Consider the following 25,618-nt stretch of genomic DNA (forward strand, 5'->3'; position numbering starts at 1 on the left):
TGCTCCTTAGCAACTCAGCTAGAGACTGCCTCAAAATAAAAAATAATAAAGGGCAGGGGAAGTAGCTTAGTGGGAAGAACCTAGGTTCAACCCCCAGTATGGGGTGGGGGGTGGGGATGGGGTCAAACCAAGCCAAAATGAAACAAAAGAAAAAAAAAACCAAATGGAATTTGCAAACTTTTAGGAAGGAAATTACATACACTGTAATCAGGAAAAACCTTGTGGAATATACTTGTCGTAAAAGAAATGATTCTGCGTAGATGAGGCACTCAAGAGTGGTCAGATTCGTAGAGACTGACAGGACAATGGTCTGCCAAGCACTGCAGAGGAGTCACCGGGGAGTTGTTTGGTAGGGACAGAGCAGGGTTTCGGTTTGGAAAAGAGGTCTGAAGATAAATGGCAGCAGTGGTAATACCAGACTGTGGAAAGACTGAATTCTAGTGAATTGTACACTTTAAGATGGGTGAAATGGTAATACCACCATTACATTTTAAATAAAAAAATAAAGTAAAAGGAATTTGGTAACTAAAGCAAAAATTAAAGCTATGTGTTAACATGGTTTAAGTCCTTAACAATCAGAATTGGTTTGAAAACAGGTCACATGTCTGGCTTAGCTGTTTGTCCAGGAGACACAATCTGAGAGGCTAGGATTCAGATCTCAATATTGCAACAGATATGCCTGGCAAATTTGGGCATTTTATCAAATCTTAGTTGAGTTTCTGAGCTACTTAAAGTATAAGATGGAGCTAGTCAAATAAATTTGTGTCTATAATTCAAAGAGGGTAGCTGGTCTATTAAGATCAAAGGTAATACATATGTGGAATATTTTTATATTTTAGGCTAAAATAAAAAACCTGTATAAATTAACTCCTACTGGTCTCCATCCTGTATCTTCTACATAAAATGTATTGGTGAGTCTTCAGCTTTTCCCCATGGGCCTAAGCCCCTGAGAAGGGCCTGGCAATGCATCATGTCTCTTGGTTTGGGCAGGAAGTCTTCCAGGTCCCTTTTGCTTTCCCTTTCCAGTCCTTTGGCCTCAGGTGAATGGTCCCATCCTCTGCAGAGGCAGCAACAGGAGGCCGTGCTATTGGCCGACTGCCAGGGAGGTGGGCTTTAGATCCCCCACTTCCCAAATTAGTTGCCTGCCCAATAAAATCACATTCTTTAGTATAATCAGTTCATGCTTTCTCAATTTTGTTAAAGGATGAATTGAAGCATCTTCACAAAACTGCTCCAGTCTAGGTAAAAACTGAACTGACCATGCAGAACACAGTTTCAAGACGAGTTCCTACAGCTCCTTCACAATCCAGTTGCTAGCAGTTGGCCCCTCTTTTATGAAATTCTTCAGCCACCACTGTTCTGATCCCATTTCCATTCTACACAAATTTCCAGAGAGGGAGAAAAGTCTTTAAACATCCGATTCTAATTTCTGTCTCAGAACTATCTCCATACCAGACAATATCCTCATAAGCTCCAGGAAATTAGCTTAGTAATTAAAGGTAGATAAGACTTATACTAATAAAAGATAATGTTACCTTTGTTTTCTTTTCGGTGTTCATTAAATTGCTTTTTTTTAAAAAAAGTATCAAATAATAAACACCAGCTTTTAATACTATTACCACCAACCCTGATACAGTGAATCATGAAATCACAGTCAGATTCCAAATGAAACAATGTTCATTATGCTCTTGGTTAAGAAATGAAGCTTATCGTGCTATTGCGGAAAAGTTAAGAAAATACACATTTACTAATTTTATAGGAAAGTGGTGTGATGCAAATGAAAATACTTGGGCTTTAGAATAACCAAAGACTTTTCGCTTACTTGTGGTGTAATTCTAGCTGCATAACCCCTCACAGACTCCGTTCCTTTCACTGTGCAGTTGGAATCAGTTTCATACACAATTGTGTCTCAGCAGGGTTCTGTGAAGCTGAAATGTAAGTCTGAGATATAGTTGTTGCTTATCATCACAGGGCAGTGGTCCCAGGAAACCAATCCCTTGAATACCGAAATCTGCAGATGTTCTGATCCTGTCTATAAAATGGTGTGGCGTTTGCTTGTCATCTACACACATCCTCTCATACTCAACATCATCACTAGATCACTTTTTTTTTTTTTGGTACTGGGGATCAAACTCTGGACCTTGTGCTTCTGAGGCAGGCAGCAGAACCACTGAGCTAAATCCCTGGCCCTAGATCACTTTTAATACCTAGTACAATGGAAATGCTTTGTAAATGCATTTGCTGCATCGTACACTGTAGTTATACTGTGCTGAGTAATGACAAGGGGGAAAGTCTGTACATACTCAGTACAGATGCAATTTATTTTCTAAGTGTTTTGTTTTTTGTTTTTTGTTTGGTATCAGGGATCAAACTCAGGTCCTTGCGCTTGCGAGGCAGGTGGCGGAACCACTGAGCTAAATCCCCGGCCCCTTTCTGAGTGTTTTTGATCCAAGGTTGTTTTAATCCCTGGAGGCAGAGCCTATAGAGTCAGAAGAGGGAATCCTTGGGTGGTGACTGCTTAGGATATGGAACTATCTATCTGAAGTAATAGGCATGAAAAAGTGACAGACAGCGAGCCTAAAGGAGCTTTGAGCTGAGTCTGTGGACTTTGTTGTCATTGATTTTGCCATCACGCTTTCCAGTTCAACCTTCATTTAGTGAAATGCGCTTTTATTTCTTTCAACCTGAAGAAGCAAAATCTGTTACCAGTTTCTCATTATGAAGATTTGAACCAAGCAGGAGCAGCAACAAGCTGATCAATATTGGAGGTCCCAGGTGAGGCTGGAGAGTCTAGACTAGTTCTTGGTGGGCGCTAGAAATGTCCGGTGTCATTTCCATTCCTTACAAGGTTAATGTACTTTACCTGGCCTGTGAATGTTACACCTTAATGATTTTTTCCCTAGTATTGAGGACTGAAGTCAGGGTCTTGTGCATGCTAGGCAAGCTGTACCCTGGCCCTTAAAAATGATTTGAGCAAGATGCACAGAAGGATCAAGGTCTACACACACCAAATCCACTTTAAAATTAGTCATTTTTAGTTGGGAGTGGTCACTGATGCCTGGAATCCCAGTATTCTGAGAGGCTGAGGCTGGAGAATTGCAATTTCTAGCCCAGCCCGGGTAACTTAGTGACTAGGTGAGACTCTGTATCAAAATAAAAATCACTGGAGATATAGCTCAGTGTGAAGGCCCCTGGGTTCAATCCCCAGTACCACCAAAGAGAAAAAGGAAAAAAAAAATCAAGTTTGATTTTAAAAAGCCAACTCAATGAATTTAATAATGTTCTTGCACAAATATTTGGCCTGCAGATGTTTGTTTAGTCCACATTGAAAATTGGGAAGTTTTACATTGTCTGGACATCTGGCCTCTGGAGAAATCAGTTGAAATCAATTGAGGTGGCAGCAGTGGTTGGAGCCATGGGCCCCCACCTGGGCAGAGGCCTCCCCTCCCTGGCTTGCCCAAGCCCTCTGCTTCCTGTAGTCTCACACCTGCTGCCTGGCTACTTTCCTTACTTCCCAGGCCCATCAGGCACTGCAGCTTGCCAGCCTGGTAGCCCAGACACAGGCTGGCTAGTTATCTTTCTCATCGCCAACCGTTTGGACTGCCTTGTCCAGGGGTGGCCTTCGGACAGGTTCTAATACTAAACCAGAGAAAGGAATGCTGTATCTTGCCCTCTCTGACCTCCCTGGTGCCCATTTTAGTGAGGACTCACGACACGTTTACTGGGTGACTGAAAAGCCCACATCCTGTGCTGCCTGCCTGCCTGTGTGTATCTTGTGTCATGTTTCAAGTCACGTGGCCTTGCTGGTTCCACTGCGCTTAAACTGCCTTTTTCTACTGCAGCACAGATGTAGGGTTAGGAAAGAGAAAGGAAAAATATTCTCTTCCTGCTCACTTTAAGTTATGATTTGAAGCAGGTTTTATTATACCAAATTATCATCAGGCTAATTGCTTGACAGCCTCTCCTGTTAGCTGGCTGGCGCCATTCAGCTGATCCACTCTGCTGATAGTGGGCGGCAGAGGCGGGGCATTTTCTCACCATGGAGAATTCTGCTACCCGGGGAGAAATGCCCAGAGCATCATACAACCAGTCCAACTTGGGCAGTGACGTTTAAGGAAATGTAATCTGAAGTCAGGCCATCTGGCTTTGAGTACTTACTACCATTTGTTAATTCTGTGGTTTAGGAGTTTTTCACCTCTCTAACATTCATCAACTGTGAAATGGGCATAATAATAGCATCTCCATAGTAGGATTGTTGAAAGGGTTCAAACAAAACATATATAAGTACTTGGTATCCTGCTTGGTAAGTAGTGAGCACCCTACTAACTAGGTACATATGTACATAGATAAATGTAAGTGATGTATACTGCTATTTTTATACCCTATTCATTTTTTTTATGTTAGCCGTGTAGTGTCCCTAGGGATTAAAATGAGCCATTAATAGTGCTGTGATTTTCTTCCTTTCTTCAGAATTTTCTTTTTATCCCAAAGGCTAAATTGTGAACATAAATGTAATTCTTTTACCTTCATTCTCAGCACCGAATGGTAACTTGAATTCAGTTGATTGAATTCCGTGCCTTTACCTGCTGCCTTTTGGCCTCTAACATCCTAATGAGGAGATACTTTGATTTTTCCCAAAGAATGAGAGAACATGAAAGAAGAGAAAAAAATAACAAGGGTGATCTGATTACTTTCAGCCAGGGGAATAGAGGCAGAATTAAATCAAAAAGTGTGTTACCTGTCGTTAATAACATCAACAGTGGAAAAATATCATGCCTTGTGATTTCTGTATCCCGTGTGGTTTATGTCCTACAATTATTGAACAGGAAAGGTATTGTAGAATGATGCTTTGGACTTCACTGACATCTTTTATGACACTGAGAGGCCTCCCAGCCTTATCTCCTCAACCTTGCTCACGTCAGGGTGCTGTCGGTTTGGCATAAAACATGTTCACCCAGGTGTAAAGTGAGCTGGCCTCAGTGGCTGTGTGTCTGCTTCCCTTACAGTGGCCTCAAAAACCTGATTGCTTCAGACACTCAAGTTCTCCAACAAACACAATTTCCCCAGACATGAAATGAAAATGGACCAGGAAGGAGAAACTGAGTTGATGTTGTTTCTCTCTTGGCTCATTGCTCAAAGCCTGGATGTGGGAATTTGTGGAGTTGGGCTAAACTAATCCTGAACTCGGCAAGTTTACTACTTAAAGGCTTTTCCCACCTCACCCATCGCCATCACCTTGGTCACTGTCACCATCCTGCTATCGTCATCTGTTCTAGTGTCTCTTCTCTCTAAAGATACAGTGAGATTTCTGAAAGTGAAGTGTGTGGAATGCCAGTTCTACTTGAATCATTTGCCTGATTTTATAAAGTTAAATTTATTGGTTAAGCACCTGGTATTTGTCAGCCTTTGTAGGGACTCAGCCATCATCAAAAGCAAACATTTTTGTCCTCATGGAGCTGACATTTCTGTGACCAGGGGCAGTAAACAATATCCACCATACATAAATGTCAGTAGTAGAGGGTGGTGGGAGTTGGTGAGTGTTCTAGGATCATAAAAGCAGACCAGAGGTCACGAGGCTGTTTCTGGTCCTCCATTCATAAAATCCCTTAAATTCTTCCTAGGAGTCTTAAGTATAACTTCTAATTTGAAAAACCTACTACAGGAAGCTCTTTGTGCTTTAAGCATGTGCCACAAAAATAAAAGTCGTGGTAAGTGAGTGCCCCATAGTATCCAAATCTATCCCCACAGAAGATCAGCTTACCTTATAGCTCCTAGAGAATAGTGTAGCTGCTACAAGTGGACACAAAGGAATTGAAAGCAAGTACAGAAACCACATTGGGCTTATTTTGTCCAGCTTTCCCAGCAAAGACCCCCTTCCCTAACCCCAAACAAGCACCCTGCAAGGGCATGTGCAAATCATTAAGGAAAAACACCAGCGGAAATCTGGTGTTCTGAAGTCAAGGCAATCCATCTGGGGCTGTGGTTCATCAACAGTGTAACCTAAAACTCTCCTGTCTGTGGGTTTGTTTTTTAACAGGCAATCGGAAGAAAACAGGATGTACCAGAGTAGATGAGCTACAAGCTTTTAGAGGAAAAAGAAAATAAAAATATCATACCCCTTAAAAATTCATTTGGTATATTCCTTTTTATCCCTCTGCCTCTTTTCCTTATGTTAGGATGGAAAGAAACTTAGTGACATTCTGAACCAGGGTCCTTCTCCAAGGATAAGGAGTAGAGTATAAGACAACATGTGACTTGTTCAAAGTCAGTTAGTGGCAGAATCAGAAGGGAGAGGCTGGTCTGAGGGTTCCACAGCGCTGCTTCCAGAGACATCATCATACTCCTCAAGCCAGTATGGCCTAACGTTCTACAGCTGATTCCCACAGAAGCTTGGCAGTGGCAAGTGAGAAATGAAGATGTTTGTGAAAGCAGTCTCAATCCTCAGTAGAACTCTGAAGTAGAGAAAGCAAGGAATGGGAGATGGGCTGAGGGTGGGGTTTTACCTGGCGGTGGGCAGTGGGGAGGCAGGCAGCATTGTGTGGATGGTCTCTCTTCTAAACGTGTGTGGGTGATCATGTCTATTCCAATGGAAAGAACTTCCTCCATACCAAAGTAGTCTGCATTGATGGTGAAGGACATCTGTATTAGTCCATTTTCCATTGCTATAACAAAATACTCAAGGCTTGGTATTTTATAAACTAAAGAGCTTCATTTAGCTGACAATTTTGGAGTTGGAAGGTCTATGTGGTACCAGCTCTGGTGAGGGCCTCCCTGGCCACCTCACATCACAGCAGTAGCATCATGACAGCAGTGTGTATGAAAGGGAGAGATCTCATGGTGAGGCAGGAAACCAGAGAATGGGAAGAGGCCAGGCTTGCTCTTTTACAACAACCTTCTTTCAAGAACTAATGGGGCCAGGCTGGGGATTTAGCTCAGTGGTACTGCACCTGCCTGGCAAGTGTAAGGTCCCGAGTTTGATTCCTGGTACTGGGGAAAAAAACCAAACTAACCAGGGTCCCATGAGAACTACATGGGTAACAGTCCCAGTGGCCCAATCACCTTGCTCTAGGCTCCACCTAGTGAAAGGTTCTACTATCTCTCGGTATCACCATACTTCCAATACATGACCATTGGGGGATACATTCAAACCACATCAAAACCATAGTGGTTCTGCTTCCAGACTTAAGGACCTTAGAATTTACTGTCCCTCTGCCCATGAGTGGCTGTATGGCCACTAAGGGTGATGGGGACGCACAATGTGCTGTCTCTCTTTAGATCATGATGACGGAGAAATCAGTCATCCAGCCTTTACCATCACTGTTCTATAACATTGGAGCCCTTCCCCATGGGCCAGGCACCAGACTAAGTGCCTTTGGTCTCCCATCAGATGGGCATCCATTTCAGAGGTGAGAATACCAAGGCTTGGAAAACTTCAGTCAGTTGAATGGACTCACAAAGCTAGTGTATGTCAAAGCTTCCATCACAGAGGTTGGTGGTTCAAAGTGTGGTTTGGGGTCATATCCCAAAGTATGGACCTGGGTATTTATTCCAGCTCCATGGCATGGTATCTATGGAGTGTTTGACAAGTTACTCTTAACCTCTTCAAGCCTCAGTTTCCATATCTGTAAAGTTGGAGTGATAATGATGGTATTAACTTGATGGAATGGTAGTGATGATTAGAGAATGTAACATAGTAACTACAGAGACATAGTAACCACTAATTGTGTGGTGGTGAAATATAAGTTAAACCACATGAGATTGCTATTGCAGTGGCCCAAAAATTGTCAAATATCAGCAGTCTCACATGGTTCAATCTAATTCTACCAATAGGCATACATTCTTCAAGAATATCACAATAGGGCTGGGGATTTAGCTCAGTGGTTCTGTTGCCTGCCTTGAAAGCACAAGGACCCGAGTTTGATCCCCGGTACCAAAAACAAACAAACAAAAAGAATATCACAATGGTTCTCTTAGTCATTTTATAACTTGTGAAAGGATAGGTGATTTAATTGCTTCAATATAATTTTAATTTCTCTTTTGCTTGCCTGGTTGTTTTAGCTTTCCTAAAGAATCACACAGATTTCTCCTAGTGTTACATAGCACCCATGCCAACATATGCAATATATACAGTTCCTGGAGCCAATAATCTGTCCAGAATATTGTTCCAGAGAACTTGAGTAGATTTCAAGTGAGTTTAGGTCAGACAGAGCTGAACTCTGAGGAACTTCCTGGTGAAATGAAGGAGTTGACACCCCCCCACACCCCCCATCCCCCTCCCTTCAAACTCCTGGGAATGTTTTGCTGTTTGAGGGAATGGCATTCCCACACTAAATGGCTGGTTGGAATAAACAAACGTCAAGCCTAGCCATTTGTCATTCTGCACAGTGGAGATGGAATATTGGTCAGCAGCAGGAGGTTGTTACATTTGACACATTCAATGTGAATTGTGTATCTCTGCTGCTCTTGAACTCTGACCTACTGGGAGTAGCGGTATGGTGGAAGGAAATGGAACTCAGTTGTGGCATTTGGGGAGGTTGTAGGGTAGGAGGAGTAAAATATAAGACTGGGATAAGAACTTTACCTTCCTAAAAGGAAAGAAAGCTACTTTTGAAAGAATACATCTGAGGGGGCCGGGGATTTAGCTCAGTGGTTCCAGTGCCTGCCTTGCAAGTGCAGGGTCCCAAGTTCAATCCCCAGTACCGAAAAAAAGAATCCATCTGAGGTGCAAGATCTAATGGAAGATTCTCTTCTGATAGACAAATCTGTACCCCACCCTAGCCACTACTCCCAGCCCTCGTGTGTAGATCTGATTTCCTTAGACTTCACATGATAGAGATATAAATAGCTGTGGAATTCAAGTGGACCATTCTGGAGGAACAGCCTTTCTAGCTGGCATAGAAAGTCTTTAAAATTGGTCTTACCTTTGAAATGTAATGATATTTTCAGGATGCTTTAGACTTTCTTGGTGCCTGGTGTGGAGATGACTACTGCGTATAGAGTATAATCCACCCCCCCCCCCCGTGATTTAGGAATTGTCTCTTCCTGTGTGTGTGTGTGTGTGCGCGCGCGCGTGCGTGTGTGTGCGCGCGCGCGCGTGTTGGGGCATGTTCCTGCCTCTTTCCACGCCTAAGAACAATTTGCAAATCTTATCAAGATTCTTCTGCAAGGGAATTTGGAAGTGATCTGTGGATCCTATGAATCCTTTTTTTCCACCGCAGCAGCCCTTGCCTGATGGAAATGCATTCACATCCCACGCACTCCGACACACTTGGCGTCCCATTTTCTTTCTGTGTGCAGTTCTTTTCTCGCTCTCTCTTTGTGTCTGTGGTTACTATTAAGCTGACCCCTACAGTCTGGGGCAGATACCAAGCTTGAATCAAGCACGACTTATCCATACAGCTGCAGAGGATTGCTGTTTCAGCGGCTCCGACGATAGATGTAAGTTCCTTTAGCTCTTTGGGGAGCCTATGATGGTCCTGTCCACAAAGGTGCCTTGCACTCCACTTTGCTGAAATTTAAAATGCAGTGTTTTGTCTTATTTTTTCTAAGAAGCATCTTCATAAATTTTTACATCTAAGGTAATTTTTACAATATTGAACTTCATTGTTGGAAACCACCACTGTAAAAAAAATCTTTCTTTTTATTTGCTTCTCCCTCCCCTTCTCCCACTTTCTATAAGAAACTGTTGCTTGCAAAAAGCATCGCTCATTAACAATTGAACTTAATCTGCTGCCAAGACGCCTGCGCAGAGACCACCAGTGAGGGAGAAGAGCAGATAAAGAGGCACTGGGTGGCCGCTCCTTTACCTCCACTTTAACTGTCACTGCAGCACATGGGTTGTTTGTGAGTCAGAGGAACTCAGAGCCACCTGTGTTGCGAAGCGTAGGAGAGCGCTTACATGGTCCCACAGGTTTTCCTTACCAGAGCTAACAGCCTCTCCAGGGCATTCGGTGGAGGGACAGAAACCGGTTCTCAGCCTCCTCCAGCTGAGTGGACTTCCCAGTACCTGGGGGGCTGCTCCCAGTCAGGCCGGCAGCCTGTGATTGGCTGGAAAGAGGGCAGGAACTGCAACTGCCTTTTGGACGTAGCTAATCAGAGGTGCCTGGGCGGTGACAGACACCTGTGTCCTAGCTCTTGCCTTCCTGGGGCTGGCCCTGGAGTCTTTCTGCGCCAGATTTGTGCCTCTGGGCCTCCTGCCCCGGGCCACTGAACCCCCTCCTGGGCCAGCTTGGCCCAGTGTCTTGCTGAGCAGAAAGGACCAACATAACTGAGGACAGCGAGAGCCAGGGCTAAGACCTCTGCAAGGTAAGTTTATTTTAAACTAGTTATTTCTCAGTGATACTATTTCTACCTTTATCTTGAAGAAATGCCAGCATTGGGAAGGTAAACTGAAGAAAGGTAAGGAACTTATTCAACGTAGGCTTTAACGATGAAGCCAGCAAGTTATCCAGCTATTGGCTATACGAGCAAAATGAGTAAACTCAGATGTGAAAGAGACGGAGAGACCCCATAAATTCCTGTAACCCTTGTGTACACTCTGTATCTCCTTGTGCTCCTTCCTGTTTGATGAGGACTCTGGCAATGATAGAGTAACTTTTCATTGAGGACACAAACCTATATGCTAAGTCACACAATGACAGAAAGGCCGAACATCTTGACTCCCTCGAGTTGTTCAGCCCCATGACTTATTGCCCAATTTTGATTACAACTTATTTTTTAAATATCTTATTTTTTGTCTTGTGATATGAAAGCAGCTTTTCTTTTTCAGATTCGTCCAACCTAGATGAGTTAGTGAATTCCACTTTACCAAGGGGTTTTGATTGTCCTGGTTCACTCCCTTTGCCCAAGCTTGTGTTCAAGCACTTAGATTCAAACAACAGTTGAGATGCTTAAGAATGTGAAGCTGTGATTCTGATTAAGCTTACTTTGTACTCTGATTTCATTGTACTTGTAAATCAGCTAACGAATACTTCAAGGACCATCCTATCTTCCAGCTTGGGTTACTGTTAGAATGCTTGTGCTTTGAGGATTTAGTAATCAAAGATCTGTAAAAAGGTTAAATGCTTTGGGACCAGTATTTTTCACCCAGGCTGTTTTGTCATGATAGGGAGGGAGTAATTTTTCTCTGGATTTTAATTTTTTAAAAATGAAAACATTTGGGCAGGGGATTTAGCTCAGTGGTTCTGGCGCCCGCTGCGTAAGCACAAGGTCCTGAGTTCGATCCTGGTACCAAAAAAAAAAAGAAAGAAAAGAAAAAGAAAACATTTTATAAATGGGGGAAAAGGCCCCTTTATAAACCCAAACAAGCTCTAAGAGGACATTTTATTAATTTCAAGGGTTTAAACACTTTCATGAAAGGAATGTGTTTACCAGGTCCTGGTGATCCCAGTCAAGAGTAACCAGCAATAGGGAAGACAGATAAGGTGTGAAAAAGAGGTGATAAGCCTTCAAAAAGTAATGTTAAAGAAATCTATGTTAGTCATCCTGAAGTATGTCTTTTTTTTCCCTGTTTATAGCTTCTGTACTTGAAATTTTCCACCTATCTCAGCTGTCAGTTAATGTCTTTATAAAAAAATTTTTGTATAATATCAACATATTAGTAGTGCTAAATACAAATACTAAAAATGACTGCTTTGGTAAATGAAAGCACCAGAAATGAAATGTGATCATCACACAAGTCTACAGCAATCATTTTAAATATCATATGAGTGCAAATAGTACATATATGGTTTATGATGACTTAAATATATAGATTCGTAGGTAAAACTAAATGAATTTATAAATGTTAACAGTTAAAGAGAAATGAACATTGAAAGCTAAGTAGATATTTAATATTAGCATTCCTTTGTATTTCAAAATTCTACCCTTAGGAATTACAATCTAGAGAATATAAAAATTGAAAATTACTTCCTGGGTTAAAAAGATGTCATTTTTATGAGATGGGATAAATACAATCTTACCTCTACTCGTTATTTTTTTTAGATAAAAAACTGCTATCTGTAAAAAGCTCTGTTTTTAAAAGGTGCAGAGAAGATGAAAAGCTAGTCGGAAAACATTATTTTTAAAAAGTGAAGAAAGTCATGTTAATACCCTCCCATTTCACATTAAGGGTATAGAATGTGCATATCTGCAGGGTACCAGGAGACCCCAAAGGGGTAACTCAACACAGTCTTTAGTACCTAGGACAGATAATAGGTATTTCATTCTAAGAATAATGTCATTAGGGAGTTAGATTGGAGGGCAGGGGCATTAAGTATGTTTAAACTTATTGTTTCTCTGTGACCATTTTTGAAACCTCCTTCCTGGAACCGTGGGATACCTGCCAGGCTTGCCCTGCTGGCTGTGGGCTGTGTGGTAGGGATGGTAGAGCTGCCCAGCTCCCCCCACCACCACCACCGCATGCCCCATGGGCTCAGCTTTGCAATTGGAGGCAGCAGCAGCCTCCTCTCCTTCCTGAGCCAGGGAGGCTAGGCAGCTTCAGTGGGGCCAGGACCTCCCTGCTGTGCTCTGTGCCATGGCCATAGGCAGGAGAAGGGCAATCGGGGGCTCAGTAGCCCCAGACCTGGGAAAGGAGGCACCACCAGTGCCTCTATACAGGGCAGCATGAAAGTGTCGCTGCTTGCTGGTGAAAAGTGGGTACTTCTTGTTAGGGCAGACCTCTAAAAGACATGTTTTTAAAATGAGAAACAAATGCCATGGTGATTTAAATGGTCACCTTTTGGAGACAAGTGGGAAGCTATACCTCAGAACAGATGGGATGTTTGGGAAGTCAGGAACCCAAGCAATCTTGAGTTATTTTGTCCCTGAGTTGGACAGCGTTCGAATTCAAAACTAAAAGTGGCAGCACAGAATTCGTGACATATCTTCTCATCCCATCCAGAGAAAAGTGTCCTGGGAACTTATACACCTTCCTGGCAGGAGGGCTCTGCTGGTCCTCAGGTGAATAGGTGAGCCCCAGCAGCAGCAGGCACACAAGGAAGACTTTGCTTCTGCACCCCAGGACTAGGGTATAAACTCTGGGGGTGGACTGTGAATGAGCCCCATCTTGAACAGCGATGTCCGTTTAAAGTCCTTTTTTTTTTTTTTTTTTACCAAGTACAAAACTCCTCGGTGAGCAATAAAGCTGCTAGAAGCCCCTCACCACCAAAACCTGTGTTCATCACTGGGGACCATCACCTGCCCAGGCAAGGTGATGCATGCTTCAGCCCCACCCTTGTCTTTCCTTTTACAGCAAAAGGGGGGGGGGGTGTCCCTAAGAGACCGTAAGTTTATGCTATGGTTTCTCAGTTGTTTATTAATCATGGCTCACTAATTCCTCTTTCTGATGCCATGTACGGCAGTCATTGTCCTACACTGAAAGAAAGAGAAAAGGGATGGAGCAGACCGATTTTTCCAGAAGCACCAAGAAGTTAGAAAGGTGTTAGCAACTTGTGCCAATCAGTAGTACTTCTGTCTTGTCGAGGGGGAAATCAGGAATGCCTTACATCTTTCCCCCAGCAATAATGCCTGGCTACTAAAATTGCTTCAGGCCAAGGATGCTGGCTGGCTCTCTTAACTGGATCGTTCTGCTCTAGGAGGGAAGAAGAGGCTTACAGACAATTAACTGTATCAGACTGGAAGCGTGGCCTGTGTGCAGTTGGATGAGTGCACATGCATGCGTGCTGTCTGCTCACCTGAACAGCCTAGAAGCACAGGGTTGGTTGATAAAGTTTGCTGGGAATCCTAATTGGGAAAGACAAATGAGGGAGACGTCGCCTTTCCCTGGAGAGCCCTGATCGCTCATTATGACGAATTTCGACCCTGGCCCCCTGACGGGGAAGCCAGCCCAGGAGCCTCGGTAAGCCGGTCTGGAGGTGAAGCATTCCAGGAATGTTAATGGTATGCTTGAGCCTGGGCTCCCGAGCTGCAGCCGAGCCTGAGAACCGCTCCCGTGGCCATCTGTTGTGGCCCAGGAAGTCTCATAGCAACAGCGACTCAAGAATGGAGCACCCTGGCCCCATGTTTTTTGTTTTTTGTTTTTAAATTAAAATTAACTAACACAAAACCAAAAACTGCTCCACTGCCCAAGAAGAATCAGAACAGGATTCAGATTCTTTCTACGGAGTGATGAGCTTTTTAAGGAAGAAAAGTCCCCCCCCCCCCCGCCCACCTTAATTCCTGTTCTTTAAATGAGCAATTTGTACTTGGTGTTGAGGTCTTAATTTTTTTTCTCCCCCACTCTGGGGTAGAATTCTTTTCTTTTTGGAAAAAAAGAATAGAGGCAAAAACAAGTTTCCAATGCTGTGGGCAAAATAATTGGCGAAAATGTGGTTAAGAAAAATGTGGTCAGAGTTTTAAGATTTGCCTGGTACTTGTTGCTCTTAGCTATCCTGTTAGCAGCTACATGACAATGTGAGCTTTATAAGGCTGGGTGTTTAGTTAGTTTAGTTAAATGAACTTCAGACAAAGATACTAATTTTACTGTGACAGTCTATGTACTCCAGTCAGAATCTCTTGGATCTGGGCAACAGCAGACCTCAAAGAAAAAGGGAGAAGAGGAAGTAATATTTGTAGTTTTAAATTTTTAATTGATGAGGCATTAAATTAGCCATTCACAACAGGTCATTTCTCAGAATAGAAAACATTGTAAAATTTTAAAAACCACCCACAGCCAAGGTAGGCACCCCAGATGGAGACTAAAGAATCAGATTCTAGCTGGGGATTTAGCTCAGTGGTTTCCCTGCCTACTGCGCAAGTGCAAGGACCTGAGTTCAATCCCCGGTACCAAAAAAAAAAGAATCAGATTCTATTTCTCATTCTGCGCCTTGAGACTCAGAGGGCAAATCCTCATCTGCGAAATTCTCCATTATTGCCCAAGGTTAAATACAGTTGCATGAAAGGATTGTGGAGCCCTTGGGTGTGAATGGCATCTACAAAGGAGGGTTTTTCACTGTCATTCTTGCCACTGCACAACGCTGGGAAAACACTTTCATGAGAACTTTCATATCTCCTTCATTCTTTTGTTTGGCGCATTCCCTCACATTTTTGAAATAAATTCAAAGTCAGAAAATATTCCAACTTGTCTTTCCTAGGTGTATATAGTTTTTGAACATAGGACACACTTGGAATCCTCCTGCATATCCTAGATTGCTAGTGTTTGTTACTGCTTGCGAGTTATTCAGGTGTCATATGCTGCCCTTGTGGTCCAAGAGAATGCCACCAACCCCAGGAAAAGGACATGCCCCAAGCTTGTTTTCTGACATGTGGGTTCCTAAGGAAGTCTTTCTTGCTTTCTGTGATAGGCATGGCCACTTACCCTCTGTGTGCCTGGACCCTCCCATGTGAAATGTAACCAAGTTCTTTCAGAATATGCACCATGTACCAGCTGTGTCTCCAGGTGGTGAATTCAGAGCTGTGAACAAAAGTAGACAAGATTCCTGGCACACATTCTAGGCAAGGGACAGAGAGTGAGCCAAAAAATAAGGGAGTGTGTTAAGTTTGGAATTGATCACATCTTTAGAAAAACTTAAGCACAGAAGTACATCATGTAGTAACAGAGAGGGTATTGTGTTTCCCTAAAGCACAGTGTAAGAAAGATTCAGTGGGTGGAGGATGTGTGAAAGAAGGCTGGAAGGAAGCAAGAGAATGAGCAGTGGGTATGTATGGACCATTGCAGGAAGAGGACAGCACCTACCGAGGCCCACATGGAAGAGGAGAAATGAGAGCTGGCAGGCCACTCAGGGCCTTCTGGGCCACTGGTCACCTTTGGCTTTTCCTCTGAGAAGCTACCTCACAGACCTCTCATGAGGATTTAGGGAAGTAATGTGTATCAAGTCTTCAGCAAAGGGCCTGGCCCTTGGAAAATCTCCCATACTTGTTGGCTATTGTCTCTTCCTTTATTACCACCGCCTCTGTAGAGTTAAAGACAGAAGAATGTGAGCACACAGCACAGAGCTAGGTACTGTCTAAAAGAGGGCACTGTCCCTGTTGGAAGTGTCCCAGGACAGGCTGGGTAGTCAGTGGTCAGGAAGTTCAGGCATTTGGATGAGATCTTGGCTTCTAAGACCTCCAGGTTTATGGCACTGATGTCTTCTGATTGTTATCTATGAGAATTAAACTCCTAACCCTGGCCTCTTAAGAATTCAATTTTATCAACTAATCAGGTCCTGTCTCCATTATCTTTGCAAAAACACAGGAAAAACTTACTTGTTAAAAACTAGCCATGTTTAAACAATTGTTTCTATTATGAAAGTACCAAGTCCATATTCTTCAAGGACTGGTGTATTTTAAGACATTTGGTTCCAATTTCAGCTACAAAATCCACTGAATTCACACGGATTTGAAATGTACTCATGTGTGAGTTTTGATATCCATTCCCTTCTGGAGGCTGCAATATTGGAGGTTGGGAGGAGCCTGCTGCAGATATAATGAAAACAAGGAGTACGTGTATTTTCCTTCTTGGGTTTCAGAACCAAGGTCACTTTTGGGGGCACTTTAAGGATCCACTCTCAAAATGATCTTCCTGGGCAACCCTTTTGAATGTCTAGACTCTATTGACTTCCTCTTGTGAAGCAGAAGAATTGGGTCCTAACTCATGAGAAGTGATGACCAGGTCAGAAAGCTGAGAGAAGAGAGGGGATCTTTGTCTCCAAGCAGGTGACAACCATCACTATGTTCTTCCTAGTACGGGGAATGGAACTCAGGGCTTTGCACTGAGCTACATCCTCATCCTACTTCATTTTATATTTTGAGACAGGGTCTTGCTAAGTTTCCTAGGCAGACCTGGAACTTGTGATCCTCCTGCTTCAGCCTCCTGAGTAGCTGGGATCATAGGCATGCACTACCACACCTGCAGCAGCCATCACTAAGAATTATCCTTGCTCCAGAACCAGGATGAGAGCTCAATAAATGCTCAAGTTTGTCTTCATGTGTGCACCCTCATCATTGGGAATTTCCCCAGGGCGGGGGGCTGGGTCATCAGTGGTCAGAGGGGCCCCCTTTGTATGAGAGCTTGACCTCCAACAGCCCTTCCAAATGTGAAGTTGTGCCTTCTTCCAAGATCTTCTTGTTAAAAGCCAAATTCTCCTAGAAAAGTCACCCTCAATTCTCTTTAACTGACACACTAGTTTGGGAGTTCTGAGAACAAGAAGTAACCCACTGCAGAAGCTCTGTTTTACTTAGGGGTGGTGGCCTGAGGCGTCATCCTCCTTTGGTGGTCCCCAGGTCCCAGTGCCTGGACCCCTGGTGCTCCCAGCACATGACAATGCCATGTGCCTGGGATTATGAGGTCAGCATGTTGTCGCATCTTGGCCTGTGCCATGTGGCTCAGTTATGCTCAGTCAGCAGAGGGAACTGAAGTTCATTTTGTTTCTTTTTTTCTTTTGGTACCAGGGATCAAACTCAGGTCCTTGCACTTGTGCAGCAGGCAAAACCACTGAGCTAAATCACCGGCCCGCATTTTGTTTCTTGAATGAATGTGTATGGTACTTAATATATTCTAGATGACTTACAAAAGATGCTAACTCTCATACGATACAGCTTAAATGATGGAGAAACCTGTAAGTAACTCACCAGGGTCCTCCAGTGGTCAAGCTGGGGTGTGACCAGGCTGTCTGCCAGCAGAGTTTGTGCACTTAACTGCTATGTTGGATTTGCCCACAGAAAGCTTCATCCAATGCTATGCTCTCCCTCTTTTTGTTTCCCTGCTGGGGTTTGAATTGAGGGTCTTGTACATGCTAGGCAAGCACTCTAGCCCTGAGTTGCACCCCCAGCCCCCATGTTCCCTTTTCGTTCCTCATAGCTCTCCTGTGGATTTAGAGGAAGAAGTCACAGGGTGTATCATTATGCTTTATTGCCCTCTGAGGGCAGAGAACACAAGCTGTTGATACCCAGTGCCTAGTGATGTGCCTGGTGCACACAGATACTCAAATATTTGTGGAATGAGTGAGAGAGTGGGGGTGAGACGTGAATAAACAGTAGGAAGGCCATAGAAATGCCTTCCTTGGCTCCAGAGTACAGAGACATATGTGACTGGAGGACGGCACTTATGTAAAAACTTTTACTTTAAAATGTTGAGAAACATAAAATTAGAGGTGAGGATGTCATGGAATGGTTGTTTGAAGCAGTGTCAACATTTTGTTTCCTATTCCTTGCTCATTGATGTTTTAATGAACAATTACATCATGCTGGGACTAGTGCCCCCCAAGTGCCACTGATGTCAAATTCATACCTGCCATGTAACAGTTAGGGAAGGAACAAAATAGGGAAGCAGGAATTCCACTGAATCACGGACTTAGTGTGTGACTGGGATTCAGTGCACTTTACAGAGAGATGCTGACACTCAAAGATCTGGCATGGGGAGTAGAAAAAAAGTCCAAGTCTGGCCATGGTATCTGAGAGGACAATTGGGTGCAATGAACACAAACCCATTCAGACTGGCTCAATAAAAAGAGGGTTCTTTGAAAAGACATGAGGAAGCTTTTGAGATCCAACTATAGTAAGCCAGGAACCACAACATAGTGGTTAAGAGCCCTGGACCTGGGTTTGAGTCCCAGCATTGGCATGGCTGAATTTACAACGTTGGATAATTGAATGCTTCTGGACCTCGTTGACCCATCTAAAAAGTAGTGAGTGATCACAGTAGCTACCTTGTTGGGCTGCTGTGTAGATTAAATGAGGTGATACACTTAAAGCATTCAGAATACTGCCTGACAGGTAGTAGGAGCTACCATCAGCCCTTCCGATTAATTCAGAAAGTAGGATCCACTCGCTGGCTCTGTGGACTTAGCATCAGCTCTGTGACCCCCCCTGTAGACTGGCTGCCTGCTCAGCTTGGTGCCAGCGCTGGTGTCACAGCACAGTGATGTCACCAAGACTCCAGGTGTGCTGTGTTCCTCTGCTGTCCTTCCCAGGGTGATTTACGTCCTCAGTTTGCTCCTTGTGATCACAGCATGGCTGCAACAGCAGCAGACATCACATCCTCACACAACCTTGACTAAGGAAGAAAAGGAGTCCCAGTTTTGTGCATTTTATCAAGAATGAGAATGAAGGCGGGAGGTGGGGGTGTAGCTCAGTAGCAGAGCACTTACCCAAGAGGCCCTACATTTGATTTCCATTACTCCAAAAAAAAAGAAGGGGTAGGAAGATGTAAGAAAGAATAAGAACATTTTTATAGAAATCCCCTCTGCGAACTTTGGTTTGGGTCAGATCTTGTTACCTCGGATTGTGCTATACCCACACCTACACTAGCAACTGGCTGGGAGTCAGATTACTATGACCGGGTAGATCAAGCACTATTCACTCTGTGGGGCCACAGAAGGATCTGCCTTGCTGAGCACACGATCATCTGATACTGCAGTGGACTCAGAATTACATTGGAGAGGGAAGCAGACCTTGACTTCTCAGTCACAGGGCCTGTCTTAGATGAGCAAATGTCTAAGCCAGGCAAACTGGAATTCTTATCCTTCCCTGGGACTTTGTATTTTTATCTTCAGAGTCTAGGGGAAGGCAAAGCTGTCTTTGTTTTGCAGTTGTTAACATGGGGTGAGGTATACTTAAAGTTCTCCACTTTGGTTTTCTGTGTCCCAGTCCTGCAGTGAATTCTGTTGGTCATGGATCAAAGTGAGGGATGTGGTTTTTCACAGACAGATCAATAGCCAGGGTATCTAGATATCATTAAGAGACATATTGAGAAAGACTCCCCGCCTACACACACCAAGGGATGGTACCTGATACAGTGGCAAAGAGGGAGAACTGACAGTATGTTTCATTTCCTGAGGCCATCTCTATCCCTGGCTTTCATAAGAAATGCCCTTTTTTTGCTTAAATTTCTTTATGGGCTCAGTGTCACTTATGGTACTTGAAATAACAACCAATACATTTTCCTAAGCTTCTGGAATTCTGTTCTCCTCCCACACCCACTAAAAGTGGCTCTGGCTCAATTCAGAGGCGCTGCTGGGCTCTCCTCCATGTACCCCAGCCTCCTCCAGCTCCAGAGCCTTGTCACCTGGCTAACACAGCCTGGCTCTGGTTTCAGGTCCTCTGGCAGCATGTATGGATCTGCTCATAGATGGGCAGTGGGGTTGCCTCACCCCTTCAGCCAGGACTTTATCCGGACTGAGTCTGCTAGAACAGGCGTGAACAGGGAGATAAATGGCTATATCAAGGCCACTCAATTGAAAAATATATTTTCACAAGTAAGATGACTGGATTTCAGATTACAAATGCCTTTGATAGGGACTTATGGGTCTGCCTCCTTTCCTCCCTTTGGCTGATTTAAGTAGGAGAAGAAAAGCCTGGCTTTGCATCAGTATGGAATTAGCGGAGGATGTGAGAAGCAACTGGGAGAGATGAGTGAAGTTGTTAACAAAATCTGTGGCCATCAGGGGCCGGTTGATTGGACTAGGAAGAAAAAATCCCAGGGCAAGTGGAAATGTGAGATGTCCAAGCTGTGGTTTGAATAGTATGAATAGCTCTTTTTACCTTTGAAAAAATTCATTTTTACTTTTATTATGAAAACATTCAAATTTTTGTAAAAGTGGAGGCTCCTCCCCCAGGTTCTAGTCTCCTTTATCCATGGGGTAATTCTTATTAAGTAGAACAAGATGGGGGCGGGGGCGCGGTGTTGAAAGAAGTGAAGGACAAAATATTCAATGACAGGTGTATACTGAATTTGTCAGGAGGGGACAGGAAGTTGAAATCCAAGATGTTTGTTCTCCTTAATCACAGGTTAAAGAAATAATTGGTAAATCAGATCTGGCTTCTAGCTATTTGAGAACGGATTATGTAATTTGAGGAAGCAGATCTCATGGCCTAATCTCCAAATTGCTGGAGGTGGAGGCCCTGGAAAGCCTCCATCTTACATAGTGATGAGGCTAGGAAGGGAAAGGCAGCATTCATTTGGCATTCAGCAACAATCTGCCACCTGCTGGGCCTTGTGCTAGGCTTCATAGGCAGGCAGATCTGAAAGACAGAACTCTTGCTTTTGGCTGCCTTTTGGAAAATGGTTTCGAAGATGGTGGATCTGGAGAAAAAGAAACAAGAGAGAGGGAAGAGCAGCCCAAGGGCTTAGAGGCCCTGCCCTGAGGTGCTAGGCGGGGCCACAGAGCTGGCTCTGCAGGGCCTGGAGACCAGCCAGCTGCTTGAGTGAGGGGAGCGAATGTGGCTCCCAGCTTTCTGGCTTCAGCTGCTCAGTGGAAGGTTATCACCAGCCAGCCAAAGGTGATAAACCCCAGAACTTTGACACGGTGTGTGGTAAGGTGTTAGCTCTTGAATAATAATAAAAAAGTTCCTTATATAAGTGTTGTGGTTAAAGATTAAAAGGAAGGCTTCAATAGTGGCTTTTGAACCTGAGGAAAAACACCCTGGTCTTGAGTTTTGTCCCTACAGAGAATGGCCAGTGGTTAAGGAGAGAAATCATAGCTTTCTTTTGGGCTTTGGTGTCTTTAAGTACAGTGGAAAGCCCAGAGAAAACCAGGCCATTCAAGAGAGGATAGAAGAGAAGTGCATCACTAGACAATAGAACCACTGGCAAAAGAAACTGGTGCTCTTTGCTTTCATGCGACCAAGATGCTTTTCTAGGATCTGAGGTCATGGAAGTTATGCTTGCTATTACATTAATAATTCATCAAAAATATTTATTGTTAACCAGCCCATGGCTTTGGCAGCACCCAAAGAAAATGTGCTTCAAGTTTCTTATCAAGAAATGGTCTTGAGGGGTTGGAGATTTAGCTCAGTGGTTCCACGCCTGCCTCGCAAGCGCAAAGTCCTGAGTTCGAACCCCAGTACTAAAAAAAAAATAAAATGGTCCTGATAAAATACTTGATGACTATGACTTCCGTCATGGCTTTGGAATGTCCCTGATGGCCCTGCCAGTTTTCATTGGCCATAGGTGTGACATGGAAAGTTTTGTAAATGTCCCCACAAATTTAAAATGCTGTTATGCTGTACTGTAGCAGCATGCTTCCATCTCACCTGTGGAAAGGGGACTGGTGAGGATCCAGGAGGTGGTATTGTTAGAGGCTGCAATAGGAGTATGTGTTTAAGTATGAGAGTTACTGTTTTATTGGTTTTTGGTTTTTGGTACCAGGGATCAAACTCAGGACCTTGTGCTTGCAAGGCAGGCATCGGCACCATTGAGCTAAATCCCCAGCCGAATGTTACTGTTTTTGGTTGTCACTGAATCGTCACAGAGCAACCATGAGAATCAACCTTATCGGTGACTGGGAAAAGTGGAAAGTCTGTATTTTTATACTGCTCTAAATCTATTATGCCTTTGAGAAGGAAGAAAAAAAGTTTTCAAAATGTCCAAAACTAGCTAACCGTAACTTGTTTGCTATAAAAGAGAAAATGGAGGGCTGGGGTTTTGGCTCAGTGGTTCCACTGCCTGCCTTGCAAGTGCAAGGTCCTGAGTTCAATCCCCAGTACCAAAAAACAAAAACCAAAAAAAAACAACAAAAAAAGAGAAAATGGAAAATTCAGTGATAATTACACATTTAATCAGTTCTCAACTTGAGGTGATTTTTTTTTTTGAGGGGACATTAAACAGTGTCTGGAGACCTTTTTGGTCCATGTCACAACTGGTGGGGAGAGTGTGCTCCTGGCATCTAGTGACAGAGGTGAGGGGAGTGCCAGGTGGATGTTATCCAGCACTGGAGTCTCTTTCAGCAAGGAACAAACCTTCCCATTACCTCCTGAGAATTGAAATCATTTTCCCCAGGCTGTTTAGGGGGGGAAAACTACCTTCTGGTAGCTCAGTCTGTGCTGTCTTCCTTTTACACAACTCTCAAATTATCAGACAAAATCAGGCCAGGTGCTTGGGAGGCTGTGATGGAAAAAAACCAATCACTAGACTCTCTGGCACTTGCCTTTCAGTGAGCTGGCTTAGCGCACAGCTGCTGCGTGGTGATACAGGGTGCAGAGGGAGAGGCTGGGTGAGGGAAGGCCGCCAGCACCTTCCAACGCACTCCTTCAAGGAAAGGGAAGGTTGGCTTCTCAAATACTTGCCCAGGAGGAGGCTGTCCAGGGGCAACTGCAGAACCTTTCTTTCCACTTTTTTTCTCTGTTTTCTGTGATGGAATTCACAAGCCACTTACTTAGTATTTACCATCCCAAAGCTGGGGATACCACTTCTCACGATACTAAAAACAAAAGGGATTCCGAAGTACAGCTAAAGGAAAATCAGTCCTATGCGTGGTAATCTTGTCTCTAAAAAGCATAATGTTGAAAAAAATTTTCCCTTAAATTTTATGTATTTATATTTACAAGGTAGAAAATTAACGCACATTTTCTTAGGAATTTAATTGCCTTTATTGAAAACTATAAACAACTGGACATGGTGGTGCATACCTGTGATCCCAGCACTATGGGAGGCTGAGACAGGAGGATAACATGTTTGAGTAAAGCCTGGACAACTTAATGACTTAATGAGACCCTGTCTCAAAAATAAAAAATTTTTAAAAAATAAATAAAATTAAAAATTAAAAAAAGGACTGGGGTTGTAACTCAGTGCAGAGGTCTGAGTTCAATCCCCAGTATCACAAAAAAAATTTGGACAAAAAATATACAAATATAAAAATACACAAATTCATAATAACTGACTGCTGCAGCCTTATGTTTATTTTCATGGTTTTATTTCCTATAGAAAGATTTTGGTTTATCTCTGAAAGATTACCTAGATCTGGGGCTTACTAATGAAGGTGTATTGGTACATAATTTGCAAAGCTAAATTTAAGTACAGTAAATAATTTTTCTTAAAGGGAAAAAGGCCATTACGTTTATTAATATTTACATGTGTTGGGACTCACAGAGAGTAGGTTAGTTAGAATGGAACAGGTTAAACTCAGGGCCTCATTTACTCTTTAAGGAATGAGGAAAAAGAGCTCGGGCTTGTTAAATGGCTTATGGGAGGCCATGATTTGGACTGATCAAAGCAGAATGGTGATTGGAGCTAGGTGCCATGTCATCAAACTTTGAAATGGACCAGTTTTCCACAAAATAGATCCAGAGCAACCAACTATAGAAGAGGCCCTGAGCTGTGTAATGCTACAAGAAAACTTTGAAATGACTTTAGAAAAAATCAGTCAGATCTTTAAAATAATTTTGGGGGAGTAATTTTGTCACGTCAGTGTGTGTGTGTGTGTGTGTGTGCTGCTAGGGCTTAAACCTAGGGCCTCACACATGGTAGGCCAGTCATGCTCTACCACAAAGCTACACCCCAGCTTGTAATTTTGTCTTTTTTTTTTCTGGTTCCAAGTGAAAAGGAAGTATGAACATCTCTAGGTGTAGTAACAGAAGGTAAGGACTGTGGCGTGAAGATCTGTGGTGCAGATGCATCTTGGTGTCTGGTGTCTGGTGACAGTAGTAGCCCTTCTGTCCCTTGTATGGGGATGGAATGGGGCAATTTGAGTTTGCACTTAGGCCAATGAAGTAAAGGCAGAGAGCTCTTCCTTCACCGAGTCCCAACTGCCTTTAGCTCAGCGCAGTCCTCATGTGCATGGAGCACATTTAGGGGAGCCTGTTCCACCCTTCAGGGAAGCTCAGGAAGGAGATGAAAACAAACTCTCAGCTAGCCGACATGTTTACTAATAACACATGAGTACTGTACTCATTTGCAGTGGAGATTTATCGCCAACATCAGCATTGACCTCAAGGCTGCCTTTTGCACCGGGTGAATAGTAAATACTCTCCTTTAATTAGGTGAGATGGCTGAGTCCTTCTTGCTCAGGCTGCAGGAAAGCATGTTACCTTTCACTGTGATAATAGCCAGTGCATCCTCAGACGCTTCATGGAAGTGCTGTGCAAACAGGCAGTACAAGTCAGGAGGGTGGGCGCTGGAGCCCGATGGCCTGGGTTCAGACTCTGGCCATGCTAACCAACACTCCATGACTACTCAACCTAGGATAGATCACTTCTCTCCCAGTGTTTCAGTTTCCTTATCTTCAAAATGAAGATGATAGTTATAATTCATGCAACTAGCACACAGGAAGTGCTCAATTTTTAGTTAGTGGTTTTTATTATCATTATTGTCACTGATGCATTGTATTTTATTATTTTATATTTATACCAAGAATGGGAATGATGGTTGGGCCATCACAGGTCACCAAGTCCAGTGTGGCTTAAAGGTACCTAATTTTTTTTACCTCATGTTCCCTGAGACAGTGATTTTTTAAATTTATGTTTTAGCAGCACTGGGAATTGAACCTGGACCCAGGGCCTTCACACTGAGCTACATTGCCATCTCATTTTTTAAAATTTTTGAGACAGGGTCCCACTAAGTCACTAAGTTGCCCTGGCTGGGTTTGAACTTGTGATCCTCCTACCACAGCCTCCTGCCTCAGAGTGCTGGAATTACAGGTGTGCACCGCCACTCCTCAGCAACAGTGATCTTTCAAAAATCCATGCTTTTGAACTAACGGGACAGAGATTTATTGATTTATAGCGAAACCCTCTGGCTTCCCATGCAGTGTGACCATATGAAATACTGGATAAAGACCATCAGTGGGGCTTCCCCAGGCCTCTGTTAGAGCTTAGTCCTGCAGCCCCTGGGAAGAGAATGCTTTCTGCTTGTTTAGCCAGTTGTCAGTAATACTTGGGGGTGTTGGACATTGTGCTTCAAAGGATGCTGCTATCAAATATATTA

General features: G+C 43.5%; 1 protein-coding gene across 8 annotated transcripts in view; it reads left to right on the plus strand.

Moving 5' to 3' along the window:
* Positions 1-25,618, plus strand: part of Shroom3 (shroom family member 3) — a 338,993-nt gene that overhangs the window by 150,842 nt on the left and 162,533 nt on the right. For 5 of the 8 annotated variants that reach the window (XM_087215865.1, XM_021261010.2, XM_021261009.2 and 2 more), the window contains exon 1: positions 9,498-10,305. The exons of the other annotated variants lie outside the window; for them this stretch is intronic. The gene's annotated coding sequence lies outside the window, so the exon portion shown is untranslated. Of the gene's footprint in view, positions 1-9,497; positions 10,306-25,618 lie in introns of those variants that run through there. 8 annotated transcript variants of the gene reach the window in all.

The sequence above is a fragment of the Heterocephalus glaber genome, unplaced genomic scaffold (genome assembly GCF_053883595.1).
Source record: "Heterocephalus glaber isolate CG9 unplaced genomic scaffold, H.glaber_assembly_v1.0 deba00001454, whole genome shotgun sequence".
Lineage (NCBI taxonomy): Eukaryota > Metazoa > Chordata > Mammalia > Rodentia > Bathyergidae > Heterocephalus > Heterocephalus glaber.